Here is a 23796-nt window from a genome sequence, read left to right as displayed (position 1 = left end):
TTTTATCGCAAAATAGCATCCATTAGAAATGCCTTAATGTGAAGTAGTCCGTACTTACGAGTACAACTGGCAAACGCTAACCACACAAACATTCCAGAAAAAAAAACCACAACCGTCATATTTTGTCCCGCGCAACACACTGTGCGGCTATAAAATTCTATTTTGTGCCCGAACCAAAACGAAACCGCTGTGTATTGTATCCAGTTTTAGATTTAGACCACTTTTAGATAGAAGAGGTCGATTTCGGCATTTTAATTTCAACTTAAGTAACTTAGGCTGAGTTACACCACCTAACTGCCCGTAACTATAACGATAACCGGTGTTTTTTGTATGGAGTTTGACAGTTTTTTGACGCTTCTCAAAGTTAAAGTAAGATGGCGCCTGCCTTAAAGTCAATTTGTAAGCCTCAGCTGCACTTCCTTAACTTTTAACTATAAGCGGTACTTTTGTATGGAGTTTGACAGACTTTTGACGTTTGTTATTAAAGTAAAATAGTGAAACTCAGACAAAGTGCTGTTTCAATCTTAGCCAGCAACTAATCTTCGGTAGCAACTTTGGTGTAAGCCAACATAGTCGTCTAACAGGGCACAATCGAACGAAATAATAATATTTATTCTCGCACAATCCAATTGATAAAAGTCATTAAATGATACAAGCAAAAATATTATCCGTTGTAATACAAAAGATAACCAAATTCCTAAATATTCAATAGCACTTAAAGACAATTTCTTAAAGATGTTTCGTTATCGCCGTTAAAATGTGGAAAACCGCGGATTAATTTGATAATTGGAATTTTGAAGTCTTTCTTATAATTTGATAAGAATAAAGATAAAATGTTGCTAGGCCTCCCAAAAGGTGGACCGACGATCTGTGAAGGTCGCGGGAAGTACCTGGATGCGGGTAAGGCAGGACTTGTCGTTGTGGGTTGTGGAAATCCTTGGGAGAGACCTTTGTCCAGCAGTGGACGTCATTTGGCTGGAACGAACGAAAGATAAAATGGCTTTTAATCTAAAGGTACTGAACGTCTCGGAATCCAGTCCAGTGTAAGCTCATTTAATAGCCTGGCCAATAATAGGCATTGTAATGAGAAGTACTCAGGGGTGGCACGTTCTGATTGTCAAAATGTTTATGGTGTACAGATTCACTAGACATAATATGTATAAATATACAATATCAATAATATACCAGCTCGGGTTTTAATTATATTTCGATTCGTTAATTTTGATCCTAACTTATAATGGAAGAAATCTCTATAGATAATTAAACTTACGCATCACGCACGTTATGTCCTTCTTGACTTATGTCTTATACAAATTCTTCTTTTACTATTTGAGGATGATCGGCTTTTGTCTGGCTTTAAATTTCCCATCTTTCATTGTCTGGTTACACAAAAAAAACTTAAACAGTCCATTGCGTAAAATTACTTTTAAAAGACAAGTAAAAACTTTTTACTATCGTCGACTAAACGCATAGTTTTCTAAAACTAATTTAGATAACTTAATTAGTATATTATTATGTAAATAACATAGGGGTAGTGGATGGCTCATAGACATGAGTCAGGATGGGCCAGCCCTGGCAGGAAACGTTTTAAAAATGGCGCTAGCTTCGTCTGGGCCGCGTCTGCGCGCGCGGCCCGTATTCCGCGCGCATCCCGCCTTTCCGCCGGTGCGTGTGGCTACCGTGACCATATAGGAATACGGCTCCAGGACACGAGCGTGTCAAATTAAGGAGAACAAACGATAACACCGCAGGAGTCTAGACTAATGCTTCAAAATGCTACATACTCGTATACCAATAGAACTTCAACAGAATTAGGCGAACGACTTCAAGAAGATAACTGGTGATGGTTGGGTAACAAAGTGAGAGTTCTCACTTCTTCCTTTGTGACGGTTCTTAGAGGCTCACATCCAGTAGTACACTATCACAGGCTGAAATAATGATGATGATAATAATATGCTGACGCCAGCTGACAGAAGAATGTCGCCCAAGCAGTCCAACGTTCATCCAGCTTATTATTCAGCATCTGTAACCATTTTCATTTACTCATCTGTGATTGAAACCCCATCATTCAAAATTAATACAATATCTTAACTATCTTTTCTAACATTCCAACAGTTCAGTATCAAATTGCATCTGCTCTCAGGTCTCTCCTTCCGAAAATTGTATCATCCTTGTAATCACATTTATTTTATCCAAAACCTAAAAATTCCCAAATTAGTATCTCCAAGTCCCGTATAACTGGCCAGCCTGGCTACCATAGCGCATCAGCCGTGTCAACAAACTGCGTTTAGTGCAGGAATGCGCGGGAGCATTGTTCTGGAGGTGGGCGCAGCTATGGGCAGGAATATATGCCTTCTTATGGTGACGTCATTATCATTCTGCTCATTCAGTCATTTCAATAAAATTTTATCCTAATTTATGTAATAGTAATTTTACATGTTTTTTGTTTACCTTATTCGTCTTTAGGTTATTAAAAGCGTATTTTGCCATAATCCGCCTGATGTCATTCTTATCCAGAAAAGACCAAATCCAGTAATATTTTTATTCAAATCATAGGTGCGTATTCTGAAAAGATGTCCAATATTTTACGGTGAATGCCGTAAATAAACTCAAGAAAGATTCAGCCCTATTACTTGAGTATGAATATTATTTATATCACTTCTCTGAATGACCACTGTGAATTTATTTTTCGATCTGGATGTGGATTGACAGAAATACCGATCAGAAGAATAATTTTATTGTGTTATTTGCTAGGAATATTAATTTATGACGGGGTTCATCGTCATCATCATTTCAGCCATAGGACGTCCGCTGAAAGAAAGAAATATTTATTGCGATGAACATCACTTAGAGAACAAAGAAAGTATGCGGAAGAAAGACAGAAATAGCACATAAATATTACAAGGAAATAAAAAGTGAACTGAGCAGTGCCACCCTGTTGCAACAGCGATGCCCATCGTAATGGGACTCCACTCAGCATAATATGCCGTGGCCCACGGTGGGGAAGGCCACAACGCTGGTATTCAGTGGGCCTCATTCCGAGTGGAAGTCACGGACACCAACCTAAACTGCATATAAAACAGTTTACTGAACACAGGCCTTCCCCAATCAATGCAGATTACATTTTTCCTGCCACTTCACTTGTGAAGGCAATGCACCAGAGCACCGCAACAAAGCAACGTGTGTGTGGCCGACTTAATTAAGATTTTAGTATCTTTTTAGTAATATAGCTTGTAAACGCGAACAGTTCTGGTGAAAACCCATTAACTTGTCCCAGAGTACTGAGTACTGACATTACCCGGGTAATGACAATATGCTTTGCTAACTGCGAAGATTGACATGTAATGACACCTCTTGTAATTGCATTGATAAAACACATGACAAGCCATGTTTTCTGCTTCAGAACCCAAATGGCACTGTGTATTGTTTTGTTTAATATTTTATTTATTTTTTTAATCGCACTAACAAGTGTTACGATATGCTAGACAAATTATAACAAACTTACGCCCGTATTGACAAACATTACTATGATGTCTCACAGTGCGCGTGGACGCATGTGACACACGAACCAATCACAGAGCTCTATTCAACGCTGTGGGTTCGATTTGCTGCTTCACTTAAGCAAGCATCGTTCGTGAATACGGGAATTATTGTCCTAAGTTAGTGTAGAGCTATTTATAGCTAAGTTAAAATTTAAAATTAGGTAGTGTTAACTAATACTGAGTTCCCTTGGGAAAAACCATCTAATTCACGTCGGGTGCACACAACTCAACCACACCGAAAACGCTAAAAACTCAATTGGCTGCTCCGAGCTGTCACACNACCTTATAGAACTTTTATAAGTCTATGGTTTTAAATTATAATAAGAACTTCTACATATTATTATAACACTAACGGTGGATTTCTATATTCAATCCTAATCCAAATTATACGGATTTGGATTGTCAACTGTCAAATTTTAATATGTTTTTGGCCAAAAACATATTAAAATTTGGTCATTCGTCGTCAGACATCGTAAAAGACAGACGTGTGTCAAGTTCTGCGGCGTCGCCTCAAGCAATTTTAAACCGTCACCGACAACGCATTAAGTTCAAATTACCCCAAGAAAAATAGTCGCGTTACGACATTCTCGGTGCTCGCTGCGTTTGCGCATCGGTTATCCTCGGTTAAACTCGGCGCTGTCGACAGTAACCGATACTCATTCACTGGTTTGGTAACGACATAGTATAAAGAAGATAAGCCATGTCACTAATACGGTCGCCCCCGAACAGACTATTTTCATCTCAACCAAACCTGGACACAAGCGAAGACATAGACGATGAGACGAGAATAAATACCAGAAAAAGAAAACATCCGGAAGGTGAACAGCTTAACGATTTCAGAATCGAGATTAAAGGAATGTTTGAAGAATTCCAAAAACGTCAAGAAGGGAAACTCGATAGCGTTACTAAGGCGATGGAAGCTTTGATTGAGCAGAACGCTAAATTGATACAAAGTAACAATGATATAGAACAAATGCTGCAGGAAAATAAGGTGCAGCAAGCAAAACTATCAGATAGGGTGAAAACACTTGAGTCAGATTGCGCTAATGCCCGCAACAGGATTACCGTACTAGAAGACCAACTGAATGATATGCAAAGGAATCAAATCAAGAAAGCGATCGAAATAAGGAATGTCCCCAAATTGGAAAATGAAGATCTTCACGAGATTGTAACAAACATGATGAAGACACTCGATATCAGCAGCAATAACGACACTGTTAAGGAAGTATATCGCAGAGGCAGCGACAATGCGCCGATTACCGTGGAACTAGCGGAATTTGAGCAAAAAATAAAGATATTGAAAGCTGTTAAGACCTTTAATAATAAAAATAAAGATAATAAACTGAATACCAACCACCTGGGTCTCAGCACATTGAGAGTGCCAATCTATGTCTCTGAAATGCTAACACCAAGAACAAAAATTCTACTAAGCTCGGCTAAGAAACTCGTCAAGGATGGTTTGTTCAAGTTCTGCTGGATCTCTAAAGGGGTTGTGCTCTTAAGAAAATCAGAAGGTGAACCTGCAATTGTGGTAACTAGACAGGAAGACCTGGAAGAAGCCAAGCTGCAAGCTGCAGGCAAAGGCAAACAGGACTGACTATGCCCGGTGGCAAGTGAAGGACTTATTCTACTTAATTATTGTGTTTTGTTATTTGGTTTTTATGTATCGTTAAGTTTTGCTACGCTGAAAATTGTGTCAACTAATGCTGTAAATGCATGTGCAGTAAGTATTATCAATAATATAATATTTATCCTATTTTATCATTCATATTATATATCATATTATTATTTGCTATTTAATTTATCTCTGTATATTGCCTCTTATGAACCTCGAAATCTTAGTGCTGATAACTATTGCCTCTTTTGCTTAATCAGTGGTTTTGGTTTCTTATGTGCTCATTTATTAATGTCATATTATCATGGATTGTCAGACCGGGTCGCTTTACGCATACCACACAAAGTTACCGTTTATTTAGTATCTCGCAGGAACAATGGCAAATGATATAAATTTTATCAGCACTGACATTGATACCAATGTCGGTGTTGGTCGAGCGATTCCTGTCGACAATCCTGATATGTGTAGAAACCTGCTAGACCCGAACTCTGGAGCGCTTAACGTAGTGGTTCAAAATATTCGTAGCATAGCATGTAATTTTGATGGCTTCATAACTTATATAACAAGACTTAATATAAAATTCGATATTATCGTTCTGACGGAGTGCTGGCTACCTCATGCGCCTAACTTGCCTAGTCTTCCGCACTATACTCGTTTTGCATCATCTAAATACATAAACCAAAATAGTGGAGTTGTAATATATATAAGCGAAACTATACAGGCGTCTGTATATGAACCTAAATTAGCTGATGCCGATGGACTTGTTGTGAGGATTGGTGACATTTGCGCATTGGTAGCTATTTACAGATCCCCATCTGTACATAATGTTGATAATTTTGTACAGTCATTACATGAGACACTATATGAACTTAAAAATGTCAAAACGCTGGCTGTGACCGGCGATCTTAATGTGGACATAAAAGATGGAAGTGATGATCCAAGATCTTCTAATTTCCTCACTGAGATGTCTATACATGGTCTTTTACCGGGTCATACACTGCCAACACGTGGATTGAACTGTCTTGATCATTTCTTTCTATCTGTTGGTAACGAAGCTGTAACACTTGTATGTGAACCCACCATAACTGACCACTCTCCTGTAATAGTTTCACTAAAGTGCAAAATAAAAGCAAATGATAGGTGCAAAACAATAATCAAAACTGATTATGGTAAGGTACCAATTCTGCTGTCTGGATGTGACTGGGAGGAGGTTATGCGGGAGTCGGATCCTGAGGAGGCCACTTGTAAATTTCTAAAGATTTTGTCAACTGTCTTAGCCCGTTGCACGACAAAATGTGTAATAAGAAATAGGAAGACTATTATCAGGCCTTGGATTACACCTGGCTTGCTCAGATGTATTAAATGGAGAGACAAACTACACCTTAAAGCAAATAAAGACCCTGACAATCTTATTTTAAAAGTAACATATACAAGATACAGGAACTTTTGCAATCGTCTGTTACACAACATAAAAACTGAATACGAAAGGTCTCAAATAAATAAATTCAAAAATAATGCTAAAAAAACATGGGAAGTTATACGACAAATTTCTAACACTGTTAGTGACACAAAGTCTCCCAAAGAATTGCTATCTATAGAGGGGACCCCTTTAGACTCGGTTAATCACGTAAATGGATACTTTAGAGATGTTGGAAGGACCCTTGCTGATAAAATAATCTCAAAATTGAACAAAAGTCAAACCGAATTAGCTGCTTCGATCACAGATACTTCTAGCCCACTGAAATCGTTTATGTTGCTTCCAACCGATGATTATGAGATTATAAAAATCATTCGAACTCTAAAGTCTACTGCATCGACGGGCTGGGATGGGATATCATCGATCTTTTTCAAGATGGGAGCTGAACACCTAGCGACACCGATATGCCACATCTGTAACTTATGCTTCTCTACCGGGACTTTTCCTAGGCTGCTTAAGAGATCAGTTGTTGTACCTGNTTATTATTATAAAGTCAGTAAAAACTGTGAAGTTTTTTATAGATGTATCTTCCGCACATATAATATGTATGCAATAACTTACACGCAATTAGTTTCAAAAGGTGTGATTCACGTAATTCTATGTAAAAATAATAAGCAATGCTATCCCTGACTTTATACTTACTAGGATATATTTATTTTCACGCCAATATAGTAAACACTATTCGATCCAAGACTACCTACTCAAATAGAAAGAAAGAAAGAAATATTTATTGCAATGGACATCACAAAAGACAAAAGAGGTAAAACAAAAAAGACAGAAGTAACACATAAAACATAACTACAATGGAAGAGAAAGTAAACTGAGCAGTGCCACCCTGCCGCACAGCGATGCCCATCGTAATGGGACTCCACTTAGCATATGCCGTGGCCCACGGTGAGGAAGGACACGACACTGGTTTTCAGTGTGCCCCATGCCGAGTAGAAGTCACGGACACTAACTGACATAGGGTAAGTGCGTTAGTTTTCGTCCAATTATCGGAGTTGCCAACTTTGTGATGCGAAATGAATATCTTAAAATACCCTTACTCATATGTATCATATGTCATTTAGTCCTTATATAGTCTACTTTACGTTAATATTATATGACAATAAGTAAATACCACGGGTTTTTTTATAAAAAATATTTTATGCAAAAGAGGCGATTTCACTAGTTTTCGTCCAAAAAAATCAGTTTTCGTCCTAGTGTACGCTAGTTTTCGACCACTGTGTAGAAACAGAGGTGCAGTTGAATTATTAACTTAAGACCAATTCTACAATACAGTAACTATGGATTGTGGTATATCATTTGAAAGGTAATTTTGTTAGCTTTCAAATGATATCAAAAAGATTTAAATAAGTTCCTTACCTAAATTTAGGAAAATATTGCAATAGGTCGAAGGACAAAATGGACGAAAACTAATCTACAGGAATACCTAATTTTGGTTTTCGTCCACCCCAGTGCTTGCTCATGACGTCATGGACGGAAACACAACAACGTTTAAAGCTGTTTTTTTTGTTTTCGTCCACATCTTTTTAACGGTTTTTATGGGTTTATCACTGTTAAAAAGTGGACGTAAACTAAAATGTTTAATGTAATAGCAATAAAGATCATATTGGAAGAAAAAACATTGTATTTTGTAGGTCCATTGAAGTAAAATGATTATTAAAAATATTAACTAGGTGTCAGGGTTTCCGTCCACGTGGACGAAAACCAAAATCTTGCAAAATTGTTATGCTAGTATTAGTCCACTTAATTATCTAAGATTTCTATACAAAAACTTTAATAAACCCTTAAAATAGTGTTTATTATGCTAATAATTAGACATAGCTAATAATTAGACATACGTGCCAAAAACATTACGTAAAGTAGCTAAAACAGTAATTAAACATATCATGAAAGTTCCCTACCGGCACGTTTTTTTTCTAACTTGACGACGTTTTCCATTCATCTGTGTGCATCAGCAACTTCCGTAGATTTTTTTGGAGTTATTACTTGTCAAATTACTTTCTCATGCAGGCAGAACTGTTACTTATATATTATAGATTGTAACAAGTCCAAACTTGCACGGAAAGTTAGGTTTGTATTCTAATTTTCCGTATTTGTTTGTGGCAAGTCGGTCAAATGGACGAAAACAGGAGCTGGACGGAAAACCGGCATAAATATTCAATGGTCTCAAGATTAGTAGAAGCTTAGACGGCTTTGTTAATGTTAATCAGCACTATTCGCTTGCAAGTTTCTTGAATTCATTGGTGTGGAAAATATAACGTCTATGGGCCAAGTCCCCTAAGTTCTAAAAATGTCGCTATTATTAAACTTGTACCACCTGTACTGTTAGGTTTTATTGGGTGAACCTATGTTATTTACCATTTGCCTTTGGAACTCTCTTCCCGAAAACATTAGGCAGGCTCCCAGTAAGTTTGTTTTCTAACACTGTGCGCAAGCATTTCCTCGAACTTAGGAAACTGAGTTTGTTCCGGCGTTTCTTCTCAGCACTTGCCATGTTTGTCTCGAAGTGCTGCTGGTAGGGCCCAAAAGATAAGGAGACATGTAAAGTACCCCATAAGGGCTACCTTTTCTTTTTTTATTATTTTCTATAATAATATTTTGACGTTCATAAGTGCCACTTGTGGTCTAAACTGAATAAATATTTTTAATTTTGATTTTGATTTTTGATCTTATCCCGTCAAATTCTCTGTTTGGCCTATAGGTTAACTAGAGACTAGAGAGTGCCACACGGCATTAAGTTCGCCTTTTGTACCGCAATTTTTGTGTCCAATAATTTTTTTTTATAAATAATCTAGGCAATTCATAGGTTGCTAATACAAAGTGTACACGCAGCTTTACATTTAGCAGCAACTTTTATTTACCTAAATTATTATAAAGAAAAATAAAGAGCTTTATAACACGGTGAGTTTAGGAGCTGGCGATAATTCACGGAGCCAGCGGCATGTCCGTATCTTCATTAGTGGTCACGCTGAATTAATACGGTAATGGCGGGTTCGGGTTTTCAAGCTGTTTCGTGGCTCGTTGCTTTTCGAACTTGGCGCCGCCATCTTAGGGGCGAAACTCAGTGGAAGCGTGGCGAGTGCTCGGCTATTTGTTTACATATCGATTTTATAACTAACGACAATAGCCCACCGATGAAATGATGGTGTCAGACAGGTCGAATCGAGATCCGAGGAACGCTGATTTGAACTTTGAACCGCTGTCACTAGACTACTCTGGAGACTCATCTCATGACACAAGCATTATAGCACAAACATTATAAGTTTAGCACGAGGGATAAATGGGACTATTAGTAATTTGGCTGTTGCACAAAATACTAATTAAGTATTCTTAAAAAAATACTGGACAAAAAATAATCGTTAGCCAATTACGTCTCGCCAAACGCCTCATGTGCATGGGGGACTAAAGGTCAACTGCTCGAAACTTATGCCTGTTTTCATCATCAATCCCTAATTTTTAAGTGACCCCTATGAAAACAAAATGGCTATTATGTGTCACCATAGGGGTCACTTAAAAATAGGGATTGATGGTAAAAACGGGCACTAGTCCCGTAACCGTAGAACTTAGCGGGCGGTCTTTCGTTTTTCTTTTGTTTTATCAATCTTGTTCGACGTAGGTAGGTACTTGTTATCCCTCTATGTAGCTATGTATGCAATCTATGTCTATAGCTTCGCTACCACTGGTCCGTCATCCCGGCGTTTGTCCCATCACGCGAGCTCGCAACGCCGGAGCGTCAGGACTGTCAGGAGTCGCACCCGATATCGTTAATATAAATACTAACTAGGAGGTAGTTAGCGTCGGAAGACTTTGATCGTGCGCTCTTGTTTCATTTGCGAAAAAACTATTTAAAAACACGAGCAGCCGAGCTGAAAAGTACTTTAAGGTTAAACTGGATGCGATGTCATGTTTTTGTAATTTTCTATCACTGAATTTACGAGATCTAGTTCGAAGTCTCTCTGGAGTACATCGAATCCGAAGTCTTTCTCGTTCGAAGTTTGTAGGTACTTGAGACTCGATCCCGTAAATTCCAGTGATAGAATCGGACATTTGTTAGGTGCAGTGTGTCGGACTAATATGTACCACAAATATGTACATACTTTTTTCTTTCATAATGGCAATTTCTTCTATCTTATCAGTCCAGACAGTTTGCATTAACCCAGATATCAATCTTCATGAGTCACCACAGAAGTAGTTCATTCGTTCGTTTCAGCCAAAGACGGACGTCTGCTGGAGAAGGTCTGCACTGCCCACATCCAGGTGCTTCCCGCGACCTTTAATATAGGTAGTTTTGGACTAATACTTCTTCTTTTTTAATGACAATGTATTAATCCTTCTTTTTATCTCACAAATCAGGACAGTCTATATCAAAACAGGTGTCATTTTTTATTATTATGAATTGCTGCAAAAGTCTGGATTCAAAGTAAGAATCTTGTTCCTTTTGTAAAAGGGTACTAGGTGCGTCAATTGAAAGGTTGCCAGCTTCATTGCCATTAATTTATTACCAAAACTTAATTAACAGAGACAGTATTGTGTCTAAATTTCTACAACAAGATCGATTTAGGAAGACGGTTGTCATCAATGAAATTAGATTTAAACAGTTGTCTAGCCGTAAATAAAATTAAGAGTTTTCTCGCTTGTTCCGTGTTCCGTAGAATAATTGTATTATTATGATTTTAGTAGTTTACTTAAAATATCTTGACTAAACTAAATGAATTCTGTTTCAATTTCATAGTTAATTGATTTATCAGCTATATGCTATATCTAATACTTTTAGGCAGTTGCACCACCTTATTTTAACCGTAACAATAACCGGTGCTTATTGTATGGAGTTTGACAGATATTTGACGTTTGGCAAAGTTAAAGTAAGATGGTGCAACCCAGCCTTAATGTATTCTGTTTCAATTTCACACTTAATTGATTTATCGGATCTATCTATGTAATACTTTTAGTCTTAATAAGTATCAGTTTTATGTAGTACTAAGAGATATAGAAAATTCTTCCAGGTGTATAGTAAATGGGTTCTTGAATAGAGAGCATGTCTCGGAAAACGGTCCAGATGGATTGATAATCAAAAGAATCCTCTTTGCATCCAGGAATAGGCTGATAGATATTACATTAAAATAGATCCAGTTTATACACTACACAAAATAAGCAAAACAGAGGTCCTTTTGCTAGAAATATGGGTGAAGCTGTCTCCCGCCGCAGAGCGTCGAGTCACTGATTCCGTTCTGCGTCCGTTTTTGCATCCTAAGCACAGATCACTGAAAAGTAACGTGTGGCAAGTGGCCAGGAGGCTGGTCTCTTGTTTATGGTGCAGTTAAACCCCAGACATTGGGTCAGCCATTGTTATTTTTAAACATTAATGAGTCCGGTGTCTAGGCGAAGTGGGAAAGTTCCATTTTATTTTTGTCCGGCTATTAAGAAAGTGAAGAAACTAAGTTGTTTATGTTGTGGTGAACTTTATTTGTTTTTTCACTTTACTCTTAGGAATTTAGATGTTCAAAAATGATTTTTAACAGTCTGTATTATATTACGTATGCACACTGCACAGTTTACGCTTTTACTCGCAATTTACTACTGAGAGGTGCCGGCCGATTTCTTATGAACAGACTTAAGGATTTGTCACGCTGGATGCGGTCTGCTTAGATAAGTAAATGCAGTCCGCATTATGTATGATTATGTGTGAGGCAAATCTGACAGATTTATTAATAAACCTATGACTTCTCAGGGTACTTATTTGAGGAAGATCCAGTAATATCACAACTCAGACTTGTAAATTAGTCTAGTGTTGAGTAAATATGCGAAAATTTTATTTCCTACCAAACTCATCTCTCCTACATTGTAGCGAAACCCCGGATAATGGTGCGCACATTCTTGCGGCAAACAATTAGCGGACTAACTGTCCTATATTCATATACTAGGAAACGTTTACGGGCTGTTGCACAATCCGGCAGACATAACAATGGACACGTCTAAAATTAGACGCCGCCGGGAAAAATACGCGCGACCACTCCGCAAGTTGCGGGACCATCGACGCGTCTGCTTTGATATCGATCTTTGATTGGGATTACCGGCACACTTTCTATATCTACAACTTTGTGATTATAATCTTCCGTACCTGGGACGTTTTTTGAATGAAGCGGTATGTGATTTGTATTTAAAAAACTTACCAAATCAATGTTTTTTTCACACCTTTAGGATCTCAGGTCAGGAGAGCATTTCATCGCGCTGCATGCACTGGAACACCATTAAGCAGCTGTCAGTCTGTTAAATTTAAAAAAAACTGTTCTGTAAAATTTTCTAGAAACGAATGATTCATCCTTCCTTCTTCCTAATTTCAATGGGGATACGAATGGCGGTCTGTCTGAGGAATGCCGGTACCATGCGACATAGGCACCTAATTCATTCGACACAATTGAAAGAAAGAAAGAAAGAAAGATACATTAATTATTACAATGGACATCACACAAATACAGGCAATTACATAGACATGACAGTGGCACATAATAATGGAACAAGAAAAAAAAAGTAAAAACAAGAGTAAACTGAGCAGTGCCACCCACGCACCAACAAGATGCCCACTGCAACGGGACCCCACTCAGCATATGCCGTGGCCCACGGTGACGAAGGCCACGGCGCTGGTTTCCAGTGTTGCAATTACGAATCTACAATCAGCGATGTATCGCACAAACAAAGATGCAGTCCTCCCTTGGTACCGGGCAGCGACTACATTATGACCCAGTTGGCACGAGCACCGACACCCACGGCAGGGAAATTAAAGAAATTCGAATTTGTCGCGGTGATGTATGATGGCGTCTACTGCAGCGGTGTCGTGTGACAGACATTCAGTTATCATTTTCTTAATCGCCTAATTATTGTGTCAGTTAGGCAGTCTGGGGTTATTTAGTGCCGAGAGATATGAAGCGTCATAATCATAAACCCGACTCACATTATTCTGGCAACTCAGTACAGAACTGTGGATTTCAGTCCATTGCACCCGAGTATGCGTAGATTCCTGTCGTGGCGTATTCTATGGGCTGACATGACAATTACAGTCTAATTTTTTAGAAATCAGCAGAAATGTCATCAAATATGGCCAACTGACATAAAAATATTTTTAGTCTGTGAACTAGTGATGCGACAAAACCTCTCGTTAATCGCGAAGTGAAATGTTGTAGTACTTGCGTATCATCGCCGGGTGATCGTCAAAATACTAAAAATATGCAACAAAGTCGCAACATTGAATGTGAACTGATTATGAAATTTTCGAGAACAGGAAACAAACTGTATTCACAGATGTAATCAAAAAACACACTGGACAGTAAAACAATCAATGATATCCGTAAAGTTATTAAACTTCTGTTGCTTGCTGTTGCTTGCTGCGTGATTGGTGGATTTTGACATATCTGTCAATGTCATGTCAAAAATAACCAATCATGCAGCATTTGGACCTCGCGTCTACGTATTGCCATCTGGCGGATTTTTCAATCGCGAAAACCCTCATTGAAAGAAGTTGTTTATTTTCTTAAAAATAAACAATGGAACAATACGTAAGCATAATTGCATAAAAAAGTAAAATAATTTCGTTTAAATAAAACCGACTAAAAATTAAACTGACTCCGAAAAAGTAAACACTAAAAGTAGAAAAATAAATTTACGTTATCTCCAATATTGTCGAAGTTATCGCTGGAAAACTAAACAAAGTATCGTATATTTTTTATTTAAAATTAATCAGTAATCGGAATAAGTGAATACTTAAAATAATATCGATTAAATTTACAGATTATTGTCTATGACTCACAGGTTACGGCACTGATGTGTCAGAGACAAGTCATAGACAATATGGAGATAACACATGATTTTAAACGTCAAGTCAATTTGACAAGTCTCACAAATTTTCATCGTCCATTTTGCTAAAATAATTTGTTTCAAAGATTGATTTCAAACTTGTATAAACGTGAAAATAAAGTTGGTTTCATGGGCTTGTTAAATAATGTGTATGATATTATGAACACTTAAGTGATTATGGTATAATTGTGTATGAAAGTGTTTGTTTACATCTCTGCTGGATTCTAAAAAATCAAGGTATAGTGACTGAGTTCTTGCGCTGTTTCTTCTCAGCACTGGCACATTTATTGTCCTGAAGCAGTGATGACGTGTTGGTTTTTGAAAGCCTATTTGCTAAAATAAATCACATTACTTACTATCCGGTTTACAAAACAATCTTACGCAATATATGAAAATGATGAATGTAAATTAATAAGTTGACGGTGGAGAAAGCCTTTTACGTTCCGCAGTTTGGCACTATCTTCTTTTAGTATAAGGTGGTATAGGCCTCACGCAACTTCTTGATGCTTAGCTTTGGTATCCCGTTTAGATTTTAGGTTGAATATCATGAGATTTAACAAATTTAATGACCAAGATGGTGCTAACCATCTATTCTTTTGAAATTAGCCCAGTGAGTAAGTACTGGGCTTTGCTTAGGTAATGTTTAAAAATGTAGCTAAACAGCGGATTACGCCACCAATACTTCGAGAAAGCAAATCGTAATCTGTCACGTGTTCCTTAATCTCAGATAAGGGTTCCTTAAATTAATGACATTTAATGGCGTGCCTATTGTAAGCGTATCGTACGTTTCGATACGAGTCGCCGGCCGAATCTAACGATAAGATATCGATAACAAATAATCGTTTAGAGGTAATTGGGTTAAGCAAGATATGTGTGTCAATGGGCCACTCGATTTTATAGAAGAAGCTCTGCATCGATAGAAATAGAGTCGTCCAGGTGTTTTTTGGGCAAGATAATAGAATATGGCTACTGGTGTTAAAGTATCAATATTTTATTGTTATTTTATTTATTTAATCGTGTTTCATACTTAGAAGAGGCTTAAGAGGAACCCATTGGTTGTAGGTAATTGTAACAATTGAGTCCAGAATCCTGGGTGGTCCCTTCAACTTCATATATCCTTTCTCATTCTCAAGCTTGAATCGGCATTTTATTTCTTTTTGGATAATCAGATTAATTCAAGCTGTTTCCTAATCAAACTGAGAATAATAACAGAGTAATTTTGAACATGGTGAACTTGGGAATCAAACTCAAAATATAACCTACTTATTAATGACTCTATACAGAGAACAATAATTCATTCATTATTAAAGCAAGTATACAAAAAATGTTCGCTTTAAGTATATCTACTTACGTAATGTCTTCGCAGCAGAACAGATAGCAAATATTGCCGTAGCTTCGCTTGTACTGCTCCACTTGTGTACACTAAGGGACTATAGTACACATAGAGTAAAAGACCAGAAGGCTTAGTGAGTTTACATAAAAATATATGTCAATTTTAGTTCTTGAAAGTTTCCGCTAGGGGCGCTGAACAATCCGTCATAGGTACATTTAGAGTAGGCGCACACCGTTGATTTTTCGTCGACCGATAGTTTAGTCGGGCAGTTGATCAGTATGGGCATGTATGGGAGTGCGCACACTACGCCAATTCGATAAGGCCGATTCTTCATACAATTTAAAATCGGGCACAACTATCGGCCAACTAAAAATCAACGGTGTGCGCCTACTCTTAATGTCATTTTTTTACGCGCTCTTGATGTAAACTCACATTAAACCCTCAGAAGTGACTGCTAATCTACTTTCAGTTATAATTTTGGTAATATTTAACCGGCTAACAGTCTATAACCTAGAAAATATAAGAACTAGAACTTAACTATGATTCATCATCATCATCATCATAATCAGTCACAAAACTGCTGCCTAATGATTTCCATATTGACTGGTTGGTAGCGGCCTGCTTCCAGATTCCAGTGCTTTCCTGTGCTTGCTTTAATTCTCTAGCGTCTTCGGGATTCCCACCTCTCGTTCCCAACGCTGCAACTTCTGTGTAGCCAGGGTCTACAGCTTGCTGACCGCCAATAAAACACAACCAATGAAGGTCAAGTTGGTCCAGGGGGAAAACTGTTATTGGACCCGCAACGTGTAGTATCTGTGCTTAATTTCATTTAACGTTATTAGAAAATTTCAGGTAGATTTTCGAACGACTTCGTAAAATAAATGTCCACTCTGCTTCGTTTTTAATCTTTGCCATGAAAAGCACAAAGCGTTATTATTTCTTTTGTGGCGATAGTTACAAATGCACGTCTTTATTAAAGGTATTTTGTTGACGCAGTTGCTTCTATCCGCCATAACTGGGTTACGTCGGTACAATCCCGGGAATTCCTATGGGACTCGCAATAACATGTTTATCTTTTTGATCCATGTTTGAACAAGTATTACAGTTAACTGTGATATACAAGGGTTAAGGTTCGTGGATATCACAAAATTGTTAGTGTCAACCCTGTAACCACAGTAGATAAATATATATACTGTGCTGTAACTCTGGCGCAGTTACTAGCACATTATCGCCCGTCCTATACACAAACGTTGCTTGCATAAGTGAATCGAACGCACAGCGTTGAATAGAGCTCTGTGATTGGTTCGTGTATCACCCTGTGCGTCCACGCGCACTGTGAGACCTCATAGTATCTCCATGAGTAAAAAAACACTAATTTTATTCCTAAGGCCTAATGAGTTGGAGTTAACTTCAGTTGTGGCATTTTGCAACAAAATTGAATATCTTTATTTGTAAACAACATTTCTTCAATCTTCAACTTTTCATAGGTTCTTCTTTTCGTCTAAGGCTGCAAAAGATTGTGTTGCAAAATCACCTACATCATAATCCGAACAGAATCAAATAGAAGATAACCTACTGCGCTACCCCTAGAAAAGTTGAAATTATTTTTGATCGAATCGAAACTCGAATCCGTCAAAACTCCATACAAAAAAGGACTTTCAACCACTTTTCGAGTAGTTTGCGATTAAAATGTGTACTTTGTCTAGCTAAACTCACTGATGTAACCCAAAGCTGAATAAAGTTGGCTTCAATAATGGCCATGTAACATTTTTCATGAAACATAAATATCCAGGACAAAAAAAGCTTTTTATCTCGGGAAATATACAGAATTAGTTACAGAAGGAAGCTTGATAAACGACAGCTGATAACTGATAAGTATTTCTGAACATACCAAATACGAATACCGCGAACGGAACCGTCTGACCATTACCGATAAAAATACCATGATTCCGTTGATTTGGTTTTTTGACCTATGTCCGGGGAATACCCGGAACTACTAAGGGCCGTGAATTCAGATAACGTCAAAACGCTGCCCTAAATTAAGGCTGGGTTGCACCATTTTACTTTAACTTTGACAAATGTCAAAAATCTGTCAAGCCCCATACAAAAAACCGGCTATCGTCATAGTTACAGTCAAAGTTAGGTGGTGCAATTCAGCCTATGTAAGCTTTTTTATACAGAACAAGCACATTTTACATTTTTTTCACACATTTAAATACTCTAAAAAAGGGCTATTGATAATGAAGTTTCATTATTGCGAAGTTATTAACCTAAATTGAATCCTTCAACACGAAATCGTACAAGCAGGTAAATATGAAAATGCACTATCAGGTTTAGAATTTCAAAGGAATGTGAAAAATAGTGTAGCAACCGTCACTTGAGTAATAGAAACCTGATATCTGGGCGGCGTGGTTGAACTGCTAATAGTACAGTCAACTGTAGGTACTAACTTTTTGTACTAAAATAGAACCTATTGTAACAAGATAAGATGGTAGTGTTTAGTTCGATGTGGTGGTCTGTACGTTACTGCCATTTTTGCGATGTTAACCTTTTAAGTGCATAATATGTACTTTAATGTATGATTTTGAGCTAATAATCCGGTGAACTAGTTTTTTATAAATCTGCCACTGCATAATACCTACATGATATCTGGAAGAAAGGTAATGTGAAGGACTTACTAATAAAAGTAACATGCGAGTTTTAACAGTTACCTACTTACCTACGTTTAGTATGGAAATGCCATTTTAAATCACTGTGTAATTCTTAATTAGTAAACTTTACTTATATTATGCTTTCGACTTGCTGCTGGTTCTTTTTAATTTTTATATTATACTCGCTCGTGTTTAGTGCTCTTTGAAAGCCAACTTACTGTAAATAAGCGAATTTAAATTTTTACACATTTTTAATTTCTTTTTAATAAAATTTTATCGTTTTGTTCAAATTGGAGCAAAGTCACTAACATTAAGTACCTACCTACCTACCTACATTTTTTAATTTTTTTACTCAGATCGTAATATTGGCATCTAACGGTGATATCAAAATACAGAAACCGCGCACTTCGTCGAAGTTTTCTAAGTTCCTCGTTTGAAGTAAATTTCTCGGGACAGTCCATCCCAAAAAAAAAAAAGTAAATTTCTAGTATAGGACCAAGAACAACCCTACCAATGCCCGTTGGTAATTTGTGTCCCAAGAATCTCAGAAGGAAATAGTTTATTTCTTTAGATGTACAAATCAACCCAATCAACCCTGCGCCCCACCGGTCGCACTCATGCAATATTCAGTGCGTCTCTTGCACTCAATAATTCAGTGCAACTATTGCAACGTCCGAAAACAGATCGATGCTGGTCTTTGTGACCCCCGAGCTGAAGAGGGTTCAAATACAAATGCATTTATTGAGAGGGATTTTCGCGTTTATCTATTCACATTCAATAACTTTTTGTTGAGGTGCCAAGTTCGATAATTCAACTTCTATCGTGTACTAGGTTGTAAGTTGTAATAACCAACTAAGGGCAAAACCTCTAGGTAGGGTTCTAAAGAACGGCTGTACTGAATCATATTTCTTTTTACATGATGAAGTTGTTTTATGCCTGCTTGTCCGTCATCAATTTAGCTAATAAAATTTTCACCAAAAGTTCTTTCAATTTATTGGAATCTAAATATAAATAAATAACTTAAAGGTGACTAAATGACTGACTGACAGTGATCTATCAACGCACAGCCCAAACCACTGGACGGATCGGGCTGAAATTTGGCATGCAGGTAGATGTTATGATGACGTAGGCATCCGCTAAGAAAGGATTTTACGAAACTCCACCCCTAAGGGGGTAAAACGGGATCCAAGCGTACGAAGTCGCGGGCGGCCGCTAGTATTTCCTATAGGCTTATTTGGAGCAGCTGAATGTAGATACGGGATGGCGTATCAAGCTAAACACTGTGGCACCTTCGTCGTCGTCGTCGTCGTTTCAGCCGAAAGACGTCCACTGCTGGACAAAGGCCTCCCCCAAGGATTTCCACAAAGACCGGTCCTGCGCCGCTTGCATCCAGGTACTTTCCGCGACCTTCACCAGATCGTCGGTCCACCTAGTGGGAGGCCTGCCCACGCTACGTCTTCCAGCTCGTGGTCGCCACTCAAGAACTTTTCTGCCCCAGCGGCCATCAGCTCTTCGAGCTATGTGCCCCGACCACTGCCACTTGATTTTAGCGATTCTGCGGGCTATGTCAGTCAGTCATGGCTGAGACCGTGGAGGACCTAAACACAATGCTCGATGGCCTCAGTAGAGCCTCTCAACAAGTGGGTCTTAAAATGAACATGGACAAGACAAAAATTATGTCAAATGCCCGTGTTGTACCCACTCCTCTGAAGGTTGGAGACACTACACTCGAAGTTGTTGACAATTATGTATACCTGGGACAAACAGTCCAGTTAGGTAGGTCCAACTTCGAGAAAGAGGTTAATCGTCGAATCCAACTCGGCTGGGCAGCGTTCGGGAAGCTTCGCGAAATTCTCACGTCCGAAATACCGCAGTGTCTTAAGTCAAAAGTATTTGACCAGTGTGTATGTGTATTGCCAGTGATGGTGTATGGCTCTGAGACGTGGTCGCTTACTATGGGCCTCATAAGAAGGCTCAAGGTCACCCAAAGAGCGATGGAGCGTGCTATGCTCGGAGTTTCCCTGCGTGGTCGAATCAGAAATGAGGAGATCCGTAGGAGAACCAGAGTGGCACCTTACACAGTCGTAATTAGTGCGGTTTTACAACAAAACTGTACAGTCTAACGCTGTCGGCTGTATATGAATGACACGCCCAGGATTCGCGGCTGATAACGCCGGATGTTTGGCAAGGTCAGTGGGCCAATGTTGCGAGCCAAGGGCCAAAGGCCGCCAGTACTGATAAATATTAAATATAATGTTGGCCAAACGTTTGGACGGTACGCGAATCTGTGAAGGGCCAAAGGCCGCCCCTGAGATAATAGTATGTTGACCAAACGTACAAGGAACGTGAATCTTAATGAAGCAAATATATGTATTTGTTACTTTTTGTGATAAACTAACAACGTCTTCATGAGAATATGAAGCTTTATTTTACTGAATTAGAGACTGCTATTGTCTGAGAGAGAGGCATTTCGTTATCGCCTCAGTCAGTCCCCATCATGCCATTATCAGTCCACTGCTGAACATAGACTTTCCGTTCCCCAATACGCACCTTTTTACCCTGGTTTCATAAAAAAGCTTCTACCAATGCTTCGCTCGCGTGGTTTTCAAGATGGCAAAGCGTTTCTTGGTATTTTTTCAAAAGGATTCTGATCCTCTACTCAATATTTATATTTATGTTTTTTTAATACATATTTACCTATGACGATAACAATAATTAATACTTTGTCAAGATACTTTTTACTTCATCTATCATTTTTTGTGACGTTTCAAATATTATACGGTCCTTACTCTATTTACATGACGCCCAAAGGCGACTTCTAAATAGTTCTAAAATCTACAAAAGTTTCGTTTAGCAAAGCTCGCAGGTGCGACCGAAATCCGACACAACGTGATCGACGTACAAAAGGACTCGCTTACATCTGTAATATTACTCGTAGATACTGCATTACAATGAATTGTTGCATTCGTGGGAAAATTTGCAAGGTGTACTCGTATATGGTTAATAAATATAATTGGAAAGTAACAGGGATTTGGGATTATAGAGTAATAAGTAGCTTCCCACGCGCGGGGTGTTCTGTGTGGGCGATCGACGAGAGACTTGGTGCGAATCGGTTAGCGAATGCGGGTTCCAATCCCGGTGGAGTCTAAGTGATATTAGCGCAAGCTTGTATTTGTCATGACATATTATTATGATAATGTGATATTATACATAATGTTAAAAGTAGATCCTACAATTGTTTAGTTGCCGTAGTACCTAAAAGGTGAAAATACTTACCACTCTTGCTCGTTTGTTGTAAAAATAAACACCAGGTGACCTGTGGTTTTACCCAAACACAACATTTGTGAACCTTAAAAAAACATAGTGAACAATGAAGTACAAGAAGGATTGTTTTACAACGCCTCAAAATAATAAAAATAAATCCGAAGTACAAGGCAAGGATAATCGTAAATGAGCAGCAAGATTCATTTAGGGAATATCTTTTGTCTTATTTTGTTCCAAATTCCAAGAATCAATATTCCGAATGCGACCAAAACACCAATAAGTATAAATGGAAACTCCACTGATGTCAAAGACAAAGCATCCTCTATTCTTTTCGTTTCTAGGATTCATTGTTGTAGGGGAGGGAAGAAATGTTCCGACATTGTCATCCTATTGTTTAATTTTTTGCGTCAACAAAAAAACAATGCACGACAGCACGACTGAGGATAGATTCCTAACAGCCAGTTTTCGTTTTGGATTTTTATTGTGTAGTAAAACCTCTTTATTTAAAATAAGGGTTTGAAGAGTTCGCAATTTGAAATTATATTTTTAATCAAAAGAAGAACGCCTAAAAAGTACCACATCGTATACCTAGCTAATGGAATAGAGAAATCATGATCACTGACAGACAGTCTGTCATGGTAACTTTTTTAAGTAAGGACTCACGGATTTTTATGGAAAGCAATACAAATAGGTAGGTCTTTGAAATATTGAAGAAATTGTGACATCCATTTCCCACATGTCATATTCAACTTTTTTTAAATAGGTGACGTCAAGATCAACTCGCAGTCTTGAAGTGTATCGTGGAAAAGGTCAGTTATTAAAATTCCGTAACCTTCCTGATGAATAGGGCTCCGCCCTGCCTGTCGTCCCGTCTATTAGCCCAATCAAAATTTTGACAAAACGCCGTGCGGTTACGTCATTATGACGCGTTCGCGTTTTACACACATTTTTAAAGCTTAAACAGAATAAAAGAGGGATTAACGACACTTTCTAACGCATAATGAAGATAATCTCTCTTCCTGTTGTGACAAATTGACAGTTGCCGCGGTGCCACCCTGTATTAATTATTATTTATTAGGGTCGAGTTACTGTTGACTTTTATTATTATTTTAGCCGCCATTTTAAGTGTTGCTGTGAAAATTTGCGTCTTGAATTTGGTTTTCTATTATCAATATTAACTTTAATTCGGTTAATGTTATGTTTGCTTATAAGCATCCATTTATTGTTGTGGCAAAATATTAGAAAAGGTAGGTACCTACTCAAGTAATTATTATGTCATTTAAAAAGTATATTTAAGTGGTACCTGCTTATAAATTTTAGTGATAAGACAATTCATAAGTACAATTTTATTAAAAAAAATAAAACCGACTCCAAAAAACCTACACTAAAACGTAGAAAAATAATTACTAATTACCTACTTATTTATTAGGACGAATTATTAATATTTATGTAGTTATACCATGATTGATACTTCTGGAGTCGGTGCCAAGATTATGAAACATGTAAAGTTTGCCTGCACCGACTCCAAAAGTATCAATCATGGTATACCTACATAAATATTAATAATTCGTCCTAATAAATAAGTAGGTAATTAGTAATTATTTTTCTACGTTTTAGTGTAGGTTTTTGGAGTCGGTTTTATTTTTTTTAATAAAATTGTACTTATTTCTTGCTTGTTAGTTAACTAATTATTACCTTGATGTTACCACTGAAGGTAGGCAGTACACTGAGACCAAAAAAAAATTGGTTCATAATCGGCGGAGATATTGCGTATAAAAAAGTTCATCCCCAATTTTCCACCCTTGGGGGTGAAATATTTTCTTCAAATTCGCATGAAACCACCCTTTTGATAATACCTATTCAACAAAAAAATAATCGTTCAAATTGGTTTATAATCGGCGGAGATATTGTGTATAAAAAAGTTCATCCCCAATTTTCCACCCTTGGGGGTTGTTTTTTTTATTATTGAATTTAAATGGGACCACCCTTGAGGTATTACCTATACGCCGAAAAAAGATTTGTTCAAATCGGTTCATAATTGGCGGAGTTATCGCGTAACA

Source organism: Ostrinia furnacalis, unplaced genomic scaffold (assembly GCF_004193835.3).
Source record: "Ostrinia furnacalis isolate ACB-3 unplaced genomic scaffold, ASM419383v2 OfSCF6787, whole genome shotgun sequence".
Taxonomy (NCBI): Eukaryota; Metazoa; Arthropoda; class Insecta; order Lepidoptera; family Crambidae; genus Ostrinia; species Ostrinia furnacalis.
Note: the sequence above shows the minus strand (reverse complement) of the source record.